Source organism: Podarcis gaigeae (assembly GCF_964106915.1).
Source record: "Podarcis gaigeae genome assembly, chromosome: 15".
NCBI classification, from domain to species: domain Eukaryota; kingdom Metazoa; phylum Chordata; class Lepidosauria; order Squamata; family Lacertidae; genus Podarcis; species Podarcis gaigeae.
In genome coordinates, this window is record NC_139692.1 from 367,197 (window position 1) to 386,581 (window position 19,385).

Below are 19,385 nucleotides of genomic sequence, written 5' to 3' on the forward strand. Positions count from 1 at the left end.
AATGTACAGGAGCGCGGGACAGCAGAGAATGAGGATTGGGAACCGGGTCCTAAAGCCCGCCGGAGGCAGGGGGAGGAGCTAAGCGACTCAGCGTCGGAAGAGTCCAGAAAGGGCAATGCCCCAGCGGGCAGGAGGACCCAGAGGAGGAGAGAGCAGCGGAAAAGGTGGAGCAGGGCTAGGATCTTAAACTGGTGTCAGAGGGGAGGAGACTCAGACGGGACTTCGCCGATCTAGGGTTTAAGACGTAGCGCTGCACGCTGTGGCTTTGAAATGGAAACTGAACTTCAATACAGACTTTTGTACATTACGACAGCCTAGCGTTGGTCCTCTGTGAGCTGGGACCTAGAGGCAGCTCTGACAGCTATAATTTGTGTTTTGTATGCCTGCTGCTATCTGTTAACCTTATGCAAATAAAGCATTGCTTATTCTTCATCCACTGGCGTGCTTATTGGCTCCAGATCCAGAAATAATCCTGCCCTTGGCAGAACATATACAGTGCTGTTTTCTGGGGGGGACGCAGGGGAATGCATACTCCTAAAACATTTTGTGAATACTTTTGTCCATTTACTGTATTTTTCCCGGTTTGAACTATAAAATGGTGATTTTCTTGAGTCAAAATGAGAGTACCCCCAATCATTTTTTTTAGAAAAGAAGCACTGCATATACACACACACATATACATGTATCCATTTTATTTTTATATATTTACAAACGGACACCTATATCTAGGTATGTATATTCTTGTATATAAACTTCTGCGGCCCATCCGCACCATCCCTCCGCCAAGGGGCACAAGAGGAAGGCCACTGGGGGAGAAAGGCAGCTGAGGACGAAGCTGCCCCCTGGGGAGAGCGGGGTTGAGAGAGAGTGGGCTGGAGAAAGAGAGAGGGCAAGCCCGGCTCGGCACGTCTGTGCTGGCGCAACGTCGCAGCGCCTCTTCCGCCCTTTCCTCTCCCCTTCCTGTGCTCATGCCTCTCCTCCGGTGGCACCTCCTTCCGGTACCCCTGCCCTCGCCCAACATGGCGGCAGCACAGCCTCTTCTGCCCGTTTCCCTCCCCTTCCTGTGCTCATGCCTCTCCTCCGGTGGCACCTCCTTCCGGTACCCCTGCCCTCGCCCAACATGGCGGCAGCACAGCCTCTTCCGCCCGTTTCCCTCCCCTTCCTGTGCTCATGCCTCTTCTCCGGTGGCACCTCCTTCCGGTACCCCTGCCCTCGCCCAACATGGCGGCAGCACAGCCTCTTCCGCCCATTTCCCTCCCCTTCCTGTCCTCTTGCCTCTCCTCCGGTGCCACCTCCTTCCGGTACCCCCTGCCCTCGCCCTACATGGCGGCAGCACAGCCTCTTCCGCCCTTCCGAGCTAGGAGTGCAGAAAAAGGTGAAACTGCCATGAAAAGGAGAGGAGTGTGTGAGTGAGTGAGTGAGTGAGTGAGAGTGAGACAGGGAGCATCCTAGTAGAGATGGAAGGGGAACCCAAGGGTCATCTAATCCAACCCTCTGCAAAGAAGCTGGCATGCACACGAAAGCTCATACCAAGAACTGACTTAGTTGGTCTTTAAGGTGCTACTGGAAGGATTTTTTTTTTTTTGACTATGGCAGACCAACACGGCTACCTATCTGTAACTACAATTCCCAGGTCTTCTTTGGGAATTCTATGGGAAGTAAGAGTTTCTACATTCATGAGCATTCACTTAGAGTGCGCTCATGTTTTTATCTTTTATTGAAAGCGGCCACAAGTGACTTGGGTGGAGTATAAATAATAAAATTATATTGCTCCTGCTGCTGTTCTTCTCTTACTGTAACTTAACCCCAACTCTAACTCCTAATCCTAATCCAACTCAAACCCAGCTCTCAATGTAACCCTAACCTTTACCCAAACCTAATCCTAAACGCTTTGCTTCTTTTTGTGGTGTTTTGTGTTATTGCTTCATTTTGTAGGTCATGAGGCTTTCTTTGTTTCTTGTGGTGTTGCTTCATTTAGCAGTTTTTTAATTGGCTTTTGTGTTTCTTTTGGTATTGCATCATCTTCATAGGTTGTTTGGATTTCTGATTAATTTGCTTTGGATTTCTGGTAGCTCTGCTTCTTTATGATTTGTTTCTGTGTTTCTGGTGTTTTGGCTTGGTTATGTCATAAAATTGAAGAAATACCACCAGAAGCACAAAAACCAAGAAATATTCCCAAAATGAGGCAAAACCAGGAGACATGAAAACCAAGAAACAATCTCACCCAAAACCGCAGAACCATTCAAAGTAAAAGAAGCAAAACAATTAAATGCAAAAAACAAGCAAAACCACCCCAAATTAAACAAATCAGCAGAAAACAAAAAAGAAGCAGTAAAGCCACCAATTACAAAGCAATGCCATAAGAAACTGGAAACCAGTTTTTAAAAAGCAAAACCAGAAACTCAACAAGCATGCAATTTATGGGAGTCCAAAAGCACTTCAAGCAACAGAAATTAACCAACATAGCATACTAGATTTCACTTAGTCTTGGGTTTCTAGTGAATGTGCTTCGTTTGCAGCTGGCTTCATTTCTTTTCCATTGGTTTAGCTTGTTTTTTGGACTTTTGCTTTATTGCTTCTTTTGAGAAGTTTTCTTGTTTTTGCATTCTGGTGGTAATACTTTTGAATGCTTTGGGGGTTTCTGGTGAATCTGCTTTGTTTGGGATTGGTTGGCTTCTTTGTCAGTTTCCTTTTTTTTTAAAGATATTTATTAAGATTTTATAAACAGGAAAAAATTACAGAATAAAAAAGAGAAAAGATAAAAATAGAAAAAATACAAAAATACAAATGAAAAATACAAAATACATAAAAATAGATGATAAGTAGAAAAACACAATTAATAACAAATCAATCTTTTCATATTTTAAGGTTCATTTACTTATTTTCCTGACCTCCTCGCGCCTCCCTTTTTTGTATTCCAGTTTACATGGTAATTCAGCAAATCCTTACCCTCATTGTTTTTATCTTAGTTTTATATCATAACATGTTGAACTTCATATTTTCATCTAATTATCTTCTTTTTTTAAAAAAAAGATATTTATTGAGATTTCCAAGATTATATAAAAAAATAATAAAAGCAAAACACAAACACAAAAAATAACAAATATAAAAAACAAAGCACAAAACTAAAAACTATTTAAAAACAAGTAAAGTTTCATTCCCTTATTTTCTTATAACTTACTTCCCCGACCTCATACCTCCGCTTTTTGTATTCCAATTTCTAATTGTTAATTCAGCAAATCCTCTCCCTTAATTTTCATTTAATTTTCAACCTTTCTTTTCTTTTTACTTAATCATTACAGCTGAAAAACCCCTTAATTTTCTAAACCAACATCATTCTAACATTCATTAATTTTGCAATATTTCCCAAGATAGTCCTTAAATTTCTTCCAATCTTCTTCCGCCGTCTCTCTTCCCTGGTCTCGGATTCTGCTAGTCATTTCTGCCAGTCCCATATAGTCGATCACCTTCATCTGCCATTCTTCCAAGGTGGGTAGATCTTGTGTCTTCCAATACTTTGCGATGAGTATTCTTGCTGCTGTTGTACGTACATAAAGAATGTTCTATCCTTCTTTGGCACCAATTGGCCGACCATGCCCAGGAGTAAGGCCTCTGGTTTCTTCAGGAAGGTATATTTAAATACCTTTTTATTTCATTATAGATAATTACCCCGAAAAGCCTTAATCCTTGGGCACGTCCAACAAAGGTGAAAGAATGTACCTTCATTCTTCATTGACTGGGGTCATGTACCACCTATAAATCAGTTTCATAATATTCTCTCTTAGGGCATTACATGCCGTAAATTTCATACCGGTGGTCCACAACTGTTCCCAGTCAACAAACATAATGTTATGACCAATATCTTGTGCCCACTTAATCATAGCTGATTTAACCGTTTCATCCTGCGTGTTCCATTTCAACAGCAAGTTATACATTTTTGACAAATTCTTAGTTTTGGGTTCTAACAGTTCTGTTTCCAATTTTGATTTTTCTACCTGGAAGCCAATTTTCCTGTCCAACTTGTAAGCCTCCATTATTTGGTAATAATGAAGCCAGTCTCACACTTTATCCTTTAATTTCTCAAAACTCTGCAGTTTCAGTCTACAGTGGTGCCTCGCTAGACGAAAAGAATTCCTTCCGCGATTCTCTTCGTCTAGCGGTTTTTTCGTCTTGCGAAGCAAGCCCATTGACAGCTTAGCGGATTAGCGCTACAGCTGTCAAGCGGCTTCCAGCGATCAGCTGTTAAGCGGCTTATCAGCGGAACAGCTGATAAGTGGCTTAGCGGCTTAAGAAAAGGGCGAAAAAAGCGAAAAAACCCGTGGGGGGATGCAATATTTTTTTCGTCTTGCGAAGCAACCCCATAGAGAAATTCGTTTTGCGAAGCGCCTGCAAAACGGAAAACCCTTTCGTCTAGCGGGTTTTTCGTCTTGCGAGGCATTCGTCTTGCGGGGCACCACTGTATCTCCTTCTTGTTCCAGAATTTCCCAATATTTCGGCCATTTGGACTCCATATTGAGTCTTTTCACAGCCTTAGCCTCCATTGGCGATAACCACCTTGGGGTTTTATTTTCCAGCAAATCTTTATATTTGATCCAGACATTGTACAATGCTTTCCTGACAATATGATTTTTAAAAGCTTTATGAGCTTTAACCTTGTCATACCACAAATATGCATGCCACCCAAAAATATTGTTAAAACCTTCTAAGTCCAAAATGTCTGTGTTCTCAAGAAGCAGCCAGTCTTTCAACCAGCAAAATGCTGCTGATTCATAATAAAGTTTAAGGTCTGGCAGGGCAAATCCACCTCTATCCTTTGCGTCAGTTAATATTTTAAATTTTATTCTTGGCTTCTTGCCCTGTCAGACAAATCTAGAGATATCTCTCTGCCACTTCCTGAAACAATCCATTTTGTCCAAAATTTGCAATGATTGAAATAAAAATAACATTCTTGGCAATACATTCATCTTTATAACAGCAATTCTACCAAACAAGGAAAGCTTCAAATTTGACCATATTTCAAGATCCCTTTTCACTTCTGACCAACATTTCTCATAGTTATCTTTAAATAAATTTAAGTTCTTAGCAGTCATATTAACCCCCAGGTATTTTACTTTCTTAACCAGTGTTAAACCTGTCTCCTTCTGAAACCTCTCTTTCTCAATCGGTGTTAAATTTTTCTCAAGAACCTTAGTCTTTAACTTGTTTAACTTAAATCCTGCCTCTTGACCAAATTCCTGAATTAATTCTAATACTCTTTTAGTACTAGATTCTGGCTCCTGTAATGTCAATACTAAGTCATCTGCAAACGCTTTAAGTTTGTACTGTTTGATCAGATGGTCCCTTCTAATCATATTTAGCAAAACCTCCAGGACCGAAATAAAAAGCAATGGGGAAATTGGGCAGCCTTGTCGTGTCCCTTTCTCCATCTTAAATTCTTCTGTAACCACGTTGTTAACTATCAATTTGGCCTTTTGTTCTGAGTAAATTGCACCTATACCATTTTCGAAACCTTGACCAACCCCCATCCCCTGAAGATTTTTCTTCATAAAACTCCAAGAAATATTATCAAAAGCTTTCTCCGCATCAACAAATATCAAAACTGCCTTAGTGTTAATGTTCACTTGCAGCTTCTCTAAAATGTTAATTATATTTCTCGTGTTGTCAGACAAGTGTCTACCCAGGAGAAAGCCAGCTTGGTCTTTATGTATCTCCTCAACAAGTACCTTTTTCAATCTTTTGGCCAAAATATCTGCAAAAATTTTGTAATCCACATTAAGTATGGATATGGGGCGGTAGTTCTTAAGTTGTGTTTTTTCAGACTAAGTTTTCGGTATAAGTGTAATATAAGCTTCCTTCCACGACTCTGGCGCTTTCCCCCCCTCCAAAATTTCATTACAAACCTCCTTTAGTGGTTGAATTAACCAATCTTTCAAAGATCTATAATATTTTGAGGTTAAACCGTCCGGTCCTGGAGATTTGCCCAACTGCATATTTTGGATGGCACCTTCCACCTCCTGCTCTGTTATTTTATAATTCAGCATTAACTTATTTTCTTGAGAGATTTTTTGTAATCCATTTGTTCTTAAAAACTGATCTATGTCGGTCTCTTTCTGTGGCCCTTGTGTGTAAAGTTGTTTAAAATATCTCTGGAAGCACTTTCTAATCTCCACTGGATTCCGTATATTCTTTCCTTCCACTTCCAAGTTTGTAATGGTATTAAGTTTTTGTCTTTTTTTCATCTGCCAAGCCAGCAGTTTCCCACATTTATTAGCCGATTCAAATGTCTTTTGTCTCATCTGCTTGATTTTCTATTCTATTTCCTGATTTATCATTTTCATATATTGTACTTGATACAACTTTATTTCTCTCAGAATCTCTTGCAACTTTGGTTTCACATTTAATTTCCTCTCTCCTTCTTTTATTTTCTCCAAAATTTTATCTTTTTTCTCATTTTGAGTTCTCTTCTTTATTGCATTGTGTTGAATCAGAAACCCTCTCATAACCGCCTTGCTTGCGTCCCAGATTACTCTTTTTTCAACCGTAGCTTTGTCAGTTTCCATTGATGTTGCTTTTACATGGTTCTTCTGCTTCTTTTCAGTAGGTTTTTGTGTTTTTAGTGGTTGACTTCATTGTTGGAATGGTCATTAGACATTTCTGGTGGTTTTGCTTCATTTCTGGTGGTTTTCCTTTTATTCTTGGGATTATCAGATCTCATACAAATTAATATTCTCAAAGGTGCAAAACCAAAAAAACCTAGAAATGAAACAAACTCACCATAATTCCAGCACCCAATCTGTTATGTACTAACCTTGGATCCTAGAATGCAACAACTGATTGGTCTTTTCCTGCAGGCCAATCAGGCTCCAAGAGGGAAGCAGAGTTAGCTAGTCAGACGGGACTCATTGTGTAAATAATGTATATAAAAGCCTGAGGTTGGGGGGGGGCAATAAAGAGCATGAAATACATACAAGACTCTGAGTATATTTCACAATCGTAATTTATATAAAAGAATCTATGAAACGAAAACCACAGAAAAAATTCAACATAATCCCAAAAACAAACCAGAAACAACAGAAACAAACCACATCCACCAAAGATGAGAAAACCAATTGAATAGAACCACAAGAAACCCACGCAGTAAACATCTCAGGGAAAAGCGAAATCACCCCCACACCATGCAAAACTAAGGTTTAACTGGCTTTGGGGTTTCTGCGCCATTTACTTTCCCCCTCTTGTTGGGGGTTTCTGGTGGTATTTCCTCTGCTTCTCACATTTCTGCTTCTTTTCAATTGGTTTTGGGATTCTGGTGAATTTGGTAATGATTTGATTGAAGTCTCTGTCTGGCGATTTTCCTTTTTCATGAATTCCTTCCTTGTTGGGTTTCTGGTATCTCACTTTTGGTTTTCACATTTCTCTTAGTTTTGCTACGTTTCAGGTAGTTTGCTTACTTTTTGGAATTATCCAGTCTCATAAAAATGAAGCAATATCATTAGAAGCTTAAAAAGCATGAAAAAAACCCCAGGCACTAACCCTAACCCTGAACATCTACCTATCCCCTGCCCTAACCCTAACCCTGATATTCTGGTCATCCATCTTGGGGATAAAAATCTGGTGAGGTAAATTCAGCTGAGATCACTAAATATCTCCATCAGCTGCGCTTCCTTATTCCTGAGCTTATCATAGTTTGGTTTGGAATGTTGTAGAGGTGCTTATGGAGTGGGGGCAGCCTTCCTAAGAAGGTGGATGGGCAAGACATAAAGCTAATCATTCTACAATGATGTTTGTGTCTGAAAATGTGGGTGCTTATATCCCTCATTGGTAAGAATTATGTTCTGTGCCCCACAGTTGTATAGACCTGGTGGTATGCATCTTTCTGATTTGGGTTGTGACATGATTCTTAAGGATCTGCAAAGAGCTCTGTTTGAGCACTTGTGTGTTTGTGGGTAGAGGTGAACAAGCACATCTGCCCAGACTTAATTTGATTTGGTTACATTGGTCGAATCTGACTAGTTTTGCCGATCCTCAAGTTGTTATATTTAATAAATACAACCTATTTATCCACTTTTGGTTGTCTTGACTCTTCCTCCTGATGTGCTAGGAACCACTCCGTTTGGGGGGCACTGCAAAACATGCAGTTTTTACTGCAAACATTTTTCCAGACTTTGGCTTTGATTTGGAGTGAATCAGGCGATGTTGGGTTTTGGGGTGACCTTATGACCCCTGTCACTTACTTGGTTTGTCGGGCAAAATGCTACAAAAATGCTACAATGTCTGGCAAAATGCTACAAAACTTTTGCCAGACTTTGGCACCAGTTTGGAGTGAATCGGACAATTTGGGTTTCGGATATTAATTATGAACCCCGGTTTGATGTATCAATTACTCTGTTTATGGGGTGTTACAAAATGTGAGGGTTTTGCTGCAAAACTTTTGCCAAGCATCAGTTTTGATGGGATCCCAGATTTGGGGGTTTGTAGTTAAATGAAGCATTCTTTCAGTACTTCTCGGGAAATGTGCAGTTTCCGTCAGATCAAACTAATACTACTGGATAAAATTATATGGTTGTTGATTATCAGACAGTTCTCCCATTTATCAAGGAAAACGTCTGTTATGGGTGGCTTATGCTTGGTGTGTGTGACTGTTGACAGACAGATTTGAAAAGGACACAGCTTCCTCTGTTTGTCTCACAGTAACTTACTGGCCTTTTTGATTATGCAGTTGGTGCGTCTTGTGGTCTGGTGCGTCTTATAGAGCGAAAAATATGGTAATTCCAGTTGATTTGTTTTAATGGTCACATAAAGGCACTTTCTTTGGTTATAAAATGATGTTGTGAGTCTTATATCTGAGCAGTCAATAAACTCCCTCCCCCACAGAAACGCTTGTCTTACTTCTTCTTCTTCTTGGCATCCATACTTACATGTTTGTTTAAAGAAAGACTAACCCCACCCCGAACCCCACCTCCAGCTTTCATCTTATTATTCTAGTGACTAGTCAGTGTTCATAGCAACACTTGCTTTTGTTCCTAGACAAACTGCCCTGAAAGACAGTTACTATGAACTACATGTGTCTTCTTGATATATAAGGTTGTTGCTAGTTTCTGCAAAACACTTCTTTATCTTTCAACAAGAAATAAATGAATAGGAGGCTGCTCTAAGGAAGAAGTGTGATTGCATCTGGAATATCAAACTCTCTGTATTTTTATTTATTTACTTGATTTAGGGGTGGCCACTTCACCCCCTGGCTATGCCCATGTCCCCAACTAACTGAGCTTCTTGGGATCATCCTGCAATGCTGTGAGCTACTACATTATCCTGCACTTTACAGAACCTTCCTTAGAGAATAAAAAACTGAGGCAAATTTCCAGTCTAAACAGGCTACACAAAAAGAAACAGCAGCGATTCTTTATGTTTGACTTGAGTGCCTGATATCTCAGAAAATCAACATCAGTGTTGGGGTGGGTGGGTCAGGGCATTTCCAAAATGTTATGATAGATGGAGCCATGGATGTGGCCAAGGGGGGCCAAATAAATAAAAATAAATAAAAATAAATAAGTAAAAATAAATAAAAATAAATAAAAATACATAGCTAACTGAGGTTCTGACCCCCTAACAAAAGGCCTGCCCCCACTAACAAAAATCCTGGCTACACCCATGGATGAAGCCAACTACAGTAACTCTGGTTTTGTCCCCACCCAGAAGTGTAGCATGTGTGGGCCGTGGGGGCACAAATTTGTGGCAGGGGGCACAAAAAGCTGCCCCCACAGCAGGCTCCCTCATTGGTGCCTGGCTCCGTGGGAGAAGGAGCTGACCTAAGCTGCTGTGCTTCTGCTGGCCACAGCTCTGTCCTTAGGTTAGGCCTGACCCAGGGAAGAGAGCAGGAGGGTGGGTGGCCGCAGTGCACCTCGCTCCCAGTCACAGCAGCAGCTCCGCCTCCGGGTCACGTCTGACCTGGCACACTCAAGGAGCCTGAGCAGCAGCTTCCCTGCCCCTCTCCTCCCCTGGACATGTGGGGCATGCCCCTCTCCCCTCGTTGAGTTCTGCAAAGGCAGCCCTGAGACTGAGGAGGAAAGAGCTCACTGCTCATGCCAACCCTAGAGAGGATGTAAGAAAGAAGCAGGCTGTTGGAGGACAGCCGAGAAACAATTGAGCTTGGTGGAGCAGTGCCCCAGTCCCCCTTAAGAACAAGCCTCCACTGACAGGGAGCAAGAAGGAATTTTAAATGGCGAAAGACAGGAGTGCCTGGCGTGCTCTGGTCCATGGGGTCACGAAGAGTCGGACACGGCTAAACGACTAAATAACACAATATTGGCATGGGAACTACAATAGCTCAATGTTGCAATTTGTCTACCCTACTTAATATTTACCATTAAGGAAAGTATAAAGTCATGGAGTAAATCCTTTCAGCTTGTTGATGTGAAGCATCAGACCTCAATCTGATACTGCAAATGTTATAGAATTATTGAATATTCAGAAGTATACCTCTCCACCACTCCTTAGTCAGGCTAGTTTTGGGCATTTATGGCAAGATTATCCCAAGTGGAAAGGAATAATGTATTTTCACTGTTATGTATTCAGTGGTCTGTCTTTGCTTCCCATTGTCTCAGGAATTGGGTAATCACCATCTCAAAGGAATGGCCAGACTACCAGGAAAGGCAATCAGATAAGGCATTATCAGATAACCTGGCAGAGAGGAAAAACAACATTCAAATTTTTATTGTAGAAATTTCCCTTTTCTGTGATGTAGGTATGATGTTTGTGGGGGTGGTCTTGAGCTCCAGGGCAGGGAATTTCAAAATGGCAAGCACACATTGTTCGCGGTCCTCCTCCTCTCTCCTGCGTATGGGTGGAGCACCCTGTTGCAACAGTTTCATAAAGATCAGGCTTACTAGCTGCTTTGCTTCTCAATATTCTCTGGTTGGCCTCTGTTATTTTCTCCTACCGATAGAGAACCTACAAGGTTCTCCAATAAAGGAATAAGGGCAGATTTTGTTTACAACAACACAAAGCCATCTGAAACTGTCGAATAAACTGCAAGAGCTGCATATGGAGAGTGCTGGAATTTTTAATTCTTAAGGAAACATTGTGTCTATTTTTCCCACATGAGATGTTTCTTTCTTATATCAATAATGTTATGAAAGATTTGTAGCATGCTTCAAGCTGATTAGCACTTGGTGGCTGTGAAGCTTTAAATACAAAACAGACACATAGTGAAAGGATTTCTACACACTGAATTTTTTATTTATTTCACAGAGCAATTGCTTTCAGCTTTGCAGAGGAGCCCGTAGTATCCAAACTACAGTACTTCCGTGAGAGCTGTGAAGCAGAGCTCCCTCCACTGGCTCTGCTGTGACAGGATAGCTCCCTCAGGCCTCCTCTCCCCACAACTGTTATCTGGGGCCGCCATCAGTGGTAGAGCTTTGCTGGAGGCCCAGCTCCTTCAGGCACCTCCAGCCCCTGAACTGTGCCAGCTGGTCAACATAGGAACAACTGTTTAGTGATTTGTGACTGAGATTTGATATTCCTCTTCCCTCCCTGCCCCCTTTGCCTGTGGGTAGGGACCATCTTGCTTTGATTGCATTTAAGTTGTCGGTGGCCTTGTTGGCTGAACAGCGAGGCACAAATGTTCCAAATAAATAAATCTCTATACACAGTATAGAAAATTAGTGATCTTTGTAATGTGTGATTTTGTAGTACTACTTTGTAGTAGGGTGGCCAGATACCACATAGTATTTGAGCAAGAACAGAAGACCAAATAAGTGAATACAGTGGTACCTCGCAAGACGAATGCCTCATAAGACAAAAAACGCGCAAGACGAAAGGGTTTTTCATTTGTTGAGTTGCTTCGCAAGACGATTTTCCCTATGGGCTTGCTTCGCAAGACGAAAACATCTTGCGAGTTTGTTTCCTTTTTCTTAAAACCGTTAATACCCAGGGAATCCGTGCTTCGCAAGATGAAAAAATCGCAAGACGAAACAACTCGCAGAACGAATTAATTTCGTCTTGCGAGGCACCACTGTAAGGCTAAAACCGGGGTGGGGGGTTGGGGGTGCAAATGTGATTTACAAATTATGTGCTATAAGAAACCAAGAAACCTCCTGCTGGGTCAGACCAAAAGCCAAGAGCCTTTCTTCCTCCAGTAGCCAATCAGATGCCTCCAGGAAAGCCAGCAACAGCCCTCCCCAATTGTTGCTCCCCACCAACTAGAATTCAGAGACATACTGCCTTTGTACAAGGATCTATCACTTCTCCTTTGGGCAGACCACTCCTCCATGATTTTGTCTGATTCCCCTATAAGCCAGTGACCATGAGCACATCCTGTGGCTTTTTAGTACCATGCATTCATTATGCACAGCATGAATAAATACTTTGTCCTATTCTGCTGCCCACTTATTCCAATCCAAATTGTACATTTTAAAAACTTCTCTATAAGTTAAGAATGCACATGATTTGCAGTGCATGTTTACTCAGGAGTAAAACTTAAGTTTAGTAGGACTTGCCTAGGAGTGTATATAAGGCGACAGCCATATTCTGCTTTTGTTGGTCATGGGGAAATGCACTTGTCAGGACTGCCGCTAGGTCCCAGCTCACAGAGGACCAACGCCCAGTGGATATTATATACAAAAGTCTTTATTGAAGTTTAGTTTCCATTTCCAAGCTCTGGGCGCGCAGGCCCACGTCTTAACGCTAGACCGGCTAAGTCCCCTCTGACTCACAGCTCCACCCACACCAGTTTAAGATTCTAGCCCGGCTCCACCTCTTGCGCTGCTCTTTCCTGCGTTGGGTCCTTCTGCCCTCTGGGGTTCCCTCCTTCCTGGACTCCTCTGACGCGGAGCCTCCTGAGTCTTGCCCCTCCCTCCGGCGGGCTTTAGGACCTGGCTCCCTTCCCGGGCTCCCCGCTGTGCCGCGCTCCTGTACATTTGAACTTGGCGCGCGCGCCCAGCCGGTGACTTTCCTTCTGACCGTTTCCCCGCTTCCTGATGTGGGTGTTGCCAAACCTGACTCCTCTCCTCCCTCTGGTGGTGAGGACACTGGTCCCGACTCCTGGGACTCCCCCTCCCCACTGCGCTCTGGTGGAGACGCTGGCCCTGATCTCCAGCTGCTGTTCAGGGACTCCCCGCTGGCCCCTCCCTCTTGAGGTTTCTCCCTTGGAATCTCCCTTGCTCTGGCCACCGGCGCTCCCTTCTGTGAGTCCTCCGATTCGCTAGAGAGGCTTGTGGAATAACTCTGGCCACTGTCACTGCCTGCGCCCCCCTCGTACTCCTCCTCCTCACTCTCCATTTGCTCCCCCTCCTGTGTCTCTCCTTCTGAACCCCTGACATCCATCCCCCCCTCGAAGCCCCCCCTTCCCCCCTCCCCCTCTTCCGGTGCGGGTTCCGGGTGCTCCATTGTTGTAGGGGTGAGTCCAGGATACAGCTCGTCCCCTGAGGCTTGCAACCATCGAGATAAGTCCGGGAAGTCCCCCATGGGCTCGTCGACGACGACCTCCTCCGCTTCCATCTCCTGCGCGGTGTGCTCGAAATCTGCGCTCGACCCCAAATCACCCAAGAGCCCTCCTCCCCCTGTTGCTTGATGGGGGTCCACCTCCCAGGGCCCCTTCGGCATGTCTCTGCGCCAGCCCACTTCGGGTTGGTCCTCCCACCAATAAGATCCCCCCGTGCCAAAACCCGAAAGTGATCCCTCCGGAGAGCTGCCTCCCGGAGCCGAGTCCTCAGCTGACGAGAAACCCCGGAAAGTGCTGGCCGAGAGTGTGGGTGTGAACAAACAATCCTCGAAAAAGCCCGCCGGCATAGGCTTGTGCGGGAAAAGTGTGTGGAATTCTTCCTTGAGCAACTGCTCTTCCACTGCGTAATCCGGCACCCACCTGTTGGCGCTGGCCGGGGTGTCCTCTGTGGCGAGAAGATATTCAATCCCGTCCTCCCCCCACCTTGAGTCTAAAATCTCAGTGGCTTCATTAAGTGGCTCCCCTTTCGGCGACCCCCCTTTTTTGGGCGCTTCTCTGAGCGGGTCTGGCGCCTTCCCCGGTGCTTGAAACCTGTGGGGCTCTCTGTAGGGCGTGAGCACTGATCTATGAAAGACCGGGTGCATTCTGGAACCCTCCGGGAGTGTCAACCGGAAGGCCACTGGGTTGATCTGCGCCTCTACTTGGTAAGGCCCTAGCTGCTTGTGCCCTAGTTTCTTCTTGGCTAACGATCTGGCTGGAACTGCTTGTGCTGCCAACCAGACCCAGTCTCCCACCTGGATGTCCTCCCCAACCCTCCTGTGTCGATCTGCCTGCACTTTGTAAGCCTGTTTTGCCAACTCTAACTGCCTCCTGAGCTGCTCGTGGATCTCCTGCAACTCCGCTGCCACTTCCTCTGCTCCCTGTGGCTCCCCCTCCCGCACTGTGTCCAGACCCGGGAAGGTTCTGGGATGCCTCCCGTAGTTGGCGAAAAATGGGGTCACCCCCGTGGACCCGTGCTTCGTGTTGTTGTAGGCAAACTCGGCCAACGGTAGATAGTCCACCCAGGTCGATGGCTGCTGGTTCGCGTAGCATCTCAGGTACTGCTGCATGATGGCGTTGACCCTTTCCGCCTGCCCGTTAGTTTGCGGGTGTCTCGCCGACGCCAGGCTGACCTTGACGTTCAGGAATCCCATCAGCTTTTGCCAGAAGTTGGAGATGAACTGGCGCCCCCGGTCGGACAAAATAGACTGTGGTAGGCCGTGCACCTTGAACACGTGGTCTATGAACATCTTAGCGGTCTGCTCGGCCGTGGCCACCTTCGCGCACGGAATGAAGTGGGCCATCTTGGTGAACAGGTCCACTACCACGAGCACTGCCGTCTTGCCCCTTGAGCTGGGTAGATCTGTGACAAAGTCCAGGGCCACCCTCTCCCACGGTACGAACGGTGTCCAACAGGCCCGCCGGCGGCTGGTGCACAGGCTTAGCCCTTTGGCAGGTGTCGCACCTATTGACATAGTCCGCGACATCCCCCCGCATCTTAGGCCACCAAAAGTCTCTGGCTACTAAGTCCACCGTCTTCTCCTTGCCGAAGTGCCCCGCGCTGGGCGCGTCGTGCAGCTGTTGCAGGACCTTCGCGCGGAGGCTGTCTCCTGGTACGTAGAGGACTCCCTTGCGTAGGAGCAGGCCGTCGCGCACTTGGAATTCGTCGCCCCTCGCCTTGCCACTGCACACCTCCTCCATCTTGGCTCGGGCGAACGAGTCCGTTTGCAGCGCGCGGCGCACCGCGTCCAGGTCCACCGTGGCTGACGCGCATGCCCACGCCTGTGGTGTGAAAATGTGCTTGGCCGCCGCCGGTGCCTCTGCCTCCAGATACTGCGGTTTTCTGGACAGCGCGTCCGCCAAGACGTTGCTGTTTCCTGGGATGTACTCAATTCTGAAGTCGAAATCTGCAAAGAACTCCGCCCAGCGGATGTGTCGCTGGTTCAGGAACCTCGCCGTGCGCCAGTACTCCAAGTTCTTATGGTCTGTGCGGACCTGCACCGTGTGCTTGGCTCCGACGAGGAAGTGCCGCCACGCCTTGAAGGCTGCATGTATGGCCAGCAACTCCCTGTCCCAAATGGTGTAGTTCTGCTCCGCTTTGCTGAGTTTTCTGGAGTAGAAAGCGCACGGCTTCCAGTCCCCCTGGTGGTCTTGCTGCAACAGAACGGCTCCCACGGCCCTGTCTGAGGCGTCCGTCTCCACTCTCATGGGCCTGCTGGGATTTACGTGCAGTAGGTTCTCTTCGGAAGCGAAGAGCTGCTTGAGCTTCTGAAAGGACTGCTCTGCCTGCTCCGTCCAGATGAACCTCTTCTTCTTGGAACTGAGGGTGTCGGTGATGGCCGCTGTCTGCATGGCGAAACCCTTGATGAACTTGCGATAAAAGTTGGCAAAACCGACAAACCTCTGTACTTCCTTCCTATTGCGTGGGCTCTTCCAATCCAGTACTGCACGTACCTTGGCACCGTCCATAGCCAGTCCCTTGTCGGACAGTTTGTAGCCCAAGAAATCGACCTCCGTCTTGTCGAACTGGCACTTCTCCAGCTTGGCGTACAGCCTGTGCTCCCGCAGCCTCTGCAGAACTTCCCTAACATCTCTCTCGTGAGCCTCCGGCGATTCCGAGAAGATTAGGATGTCATCCAGGAAGCAGACGCACTTCTTGTAGAGGAGACCCGCCAAGACATGATGCATGAAGGCTTGAAAGCAGTGGGAACCATTTTTTAATCCAAAAGGCATAACTCTGTATTCATAAGTGCCCAGCGGCGTAAACATGGTTGTTTTCCACTCGTCGCCTTCCCGTACGCGAATGAGATTGTACGCTCCGCGCAGATCCAACTTGGTAAAGATGCGACCCTTCCTCACCGTTGCCAGCAGGTCATCGATCTTGGGCATAGGGAAGGCTGAGGGCTTGGTCTTGAGGTTCAAGAAGCGGAAATCAACGACCAGCCTCTTTTGGGGCGTGTCCCGCTTCTTTACAAAGAACACGGGACTGCCTCCTGCCGCCTTGGACTCCCGGATGAATCCCCGCTTCAGGTTGTGATCTATGAACTCCCTGAGCTCTTGCAATTCATCCTCAGACATGGAGTACAGTTTCCCCGTCGGGAGCGTCGCCCCGGGCAGGAGGTCGATCTTGCAGTCGTAGGGTCTGTGGGGTGGCAGCTTATCCGCCTCTTTCTCGCAGAAGACCTCCAAAAACTCCTTGTATTTGTTAGGCACCGCTTGCAACATGCCCAAGTTCAGCTGTGGTCCATCCTCGTGCCCCTCATCTTCCAAGTCCGCCAGGATGCAGTGTTCTGCGCAGTAAGAGGAGCCGAAGGTCAGTTGCCGCTGGTACCAAGCTAATGCCGGGCTGTGCCTATCCAGCCAACTCATTCCCAACACTATGGGCGTGTCTGACAGGCGGGTGACGTTGAAGCTGATGACCTCACGGTGGTTTCCAATGCGCATCACCATTGGCGGCGTCTGCTGTAGCACTTGCCCTCCCAGTAGCTCCCTGCCGTCCACTGTGACGACTTTCAGAGGTACCGCCGCTGGCAGAAGGGCTATGCCATGTTGCTGGAGGAACTGCATGTCTATAAAATCTGCATTGCTCCCCGAGTCGATGGTGATGGGAATTTCCACAAGTAGCCCATTGGGGAGCTGAAGGGATGCGGTGAGCTGCACTACTGGTTTGGGTGGGAGGGGGTCGGTGGGCTGTAAGATCCTTGGGGATTGCTTCACTGACTTGTCTGGCTGGTCCCCAGAGACGCCATCTCCAGCCAGACAGTGGAGTTTTCCTGCTGCGACTCCCTCTGCTGAATTGCGTCTGTTACTGTCGCTGCGGCTGCAGTATGCTTGTGAAACCGCTGGGGACACTCTTTTGCCATATGCTGAGCACTGTCGCAGATGTAGCACTTCCTGGTTCCTCTAGGAGGCTTCATCTTGACTGCTCCCGGAGTTAGGGCTCCGACTGTGGAGTGAGCCTTAGCACCACCTATCTCCATCGGCTCCTCTCCCCCTCCCAGCGGAGGCATGGATCGAGCGCGCGCCGCCTCCTTGGGGAAGGGAGGCAGTCCTCTCGCTGGCGTGCGTCCCAAATGCCCTTCCTCCCTGCCCCAAGGGCGTCCTTCCAACCGAACCCCAATGGAGAGTGCCCGTTCCACCACTTCCTTGGTGGTTTGGGGTCTTCCCCCCCTTGCGATCTCGTCTTTCACAGCTCCGCTCAACCCCTCCCAGAACAGGTCTCTGACGGCAGGCGATTCTTTCTCCCAGGCTAGTACATTCACCAATCCGAAAAAACGTGAATGATATTGCCTCACAGTGGCTTTACCTTGTCTTAGTCCGTGAATCTCCCTCCTAGCGATATCCACATCAATCTCAGATAAAAAACACGCATCCATCACTTTAATGAAGGCAGTCGCATTTTGGAGGGCTGGATCCTTGTCTCTCCATAGATTGCGCAGCCACGATTTTGCCTCCCCCCGTAAATGCGAAATAATAAATCCCACTCTCTCTTCCTCATTTTTAAAGTCTTTGTCAAGCAGCTGCAATGCATAAATCACATCTGCTCTGAAGTTAGGATACTCCTGCAGGTCCCCATTGAAGTGAGATACCAGGCTCCCTCCTCTGTTTCCCAGCCCAATCCCTTCTGGTCTGGTGGCGGGTAGCCTCTGTGTACTTAGCACTTCTAACCTGGTTCGCAGATCCTGGCAGGCAGCAGCTGCTTCCTGTTCTTTCTTTCTGGAAGCCGCAATTTCTGCAGTCAACTGCGTCACTGCGTTTTGCAAACTCGCTATCCTCTCTTCGGTAGTCATTTCCCTGTTTTTCGTGAGCTCGCGAAGCACCAATCTTCACCCCTCGCTGCTTTCCCGCACTCCACGAGGTTGCAAAATTGGTGAAAATGGAGAGGGGACTTACTGTCAGGACTGCCGCTAGGTCCCAGCTCACAGAGGACCAACGCCCAGTGGATATTATATACAAAAGTCTTTATTGAAGTTTAGTTTCCATTTCCAAGCTCTGGGCGCGCAGGCCCACGTCTTAACGCTAGACCGGCTAAGTCCCCTCTGACTCACTGCTCCACCCACACCAGTTTAAGATTCTAGCCCGGCTCCACCTCTTGCGCTGCTCTTTCCTGCGTTGGGTCCTTCTGCCCTCTGGGGTTCCCTCCTTCCTGGACTCCTCTGACGCGGAGCCTCCTGAGTCTTGCCCCTCCCTCCGGCGGGCTTTAGGACCTGGCTCCCTTCCCGGGCTCCCCGCTGTGCCGCGCTCCTGTACATTTGAACTTGGCGCGCGCGCCCAGCCGGTGACTTTCCTTCTGACCGTTTCCCCGCTTCCTGATGTGGGTGTTGCCAAACCTGACTCCTCTCCTCCCTCTGGTGGTGAGGACACTGGTCCCGACTCCTGGGACTCCCCCTCCCCACTGCGCTCTGGTGGAGACGCTGGCCCTGATCTCCAGCTGCTGTTCAGGGACTCCCCGCTGGCCCCTCCCTCTTGAGGTTTCTCCCTTGGAATCTCCCTTGCTCTGGCCACCGGCGCTCCCTTCTGTGAGTCCTCCGATTCGCTAGAGAGGCTTGTGGAATAACTCTGGCCACTGTCACTGCCTGCGCCCCCCTCGTACTCCTCCTCCTCACTCTCCATTTGCTCCCCCTCCTGTGTCTCTCCTTCTGAACCCCTGACAGCACTGAACTATTGATTCTATATGGATGCTTCAGTTGCGAATCCTGCACTGCACTACATGACCCTTGGGGTGCCTTCCAACTCTACAATTATATGATTCTATGAGTCCATCCCCATGGTTGCTGACCCACTTTCTGGTGCCTGAGATTTCATCAGTTATTTTGCACACACTTTGAAGGCTCTTCTTTTGCTAGAATCCTTTTGTTGAAATGAAACCTGTGGTTACCCAGATGCTGAATTCCACATCCACCCTCTA

General features: G+C 47.0%; 2 long non-coding RNA genes across 2 annotated transcripts; one reads left to right on the forward strand and one right to left on the reverse strand.

The window, feature by feature from the left end:
* Window positions 1–906: 906 nt before the first annotated feature.
* LOC310832221 lies at window positions 907–12,372 on the forward strand. Its single transcript, XR_014558165.1, has 3 exons — window positions 907–1,375; window positions 11,248–11,762; window positions 12,018–12,372. It is a non-coding gene; the product is annotated as an uncharacterized lncRNA (long non-coding RNA).
* Window positions 1,304–7,805, reverse strand: LOC310832237. The gene is made up of 3 exons (XR_014558186.1): window positions 6,540–7,805; window positions 1,611–2,673; window positions 1,304–1,505 (listed from the first exon to the last, which is right to left on the reverse strand). It is a non-coding gene; the product is annotated as an uncharacterized lncRNA (long non-coding RNA).
* Window positions 12,373–19,385: the final 7,013 nt, after the last annotated feature.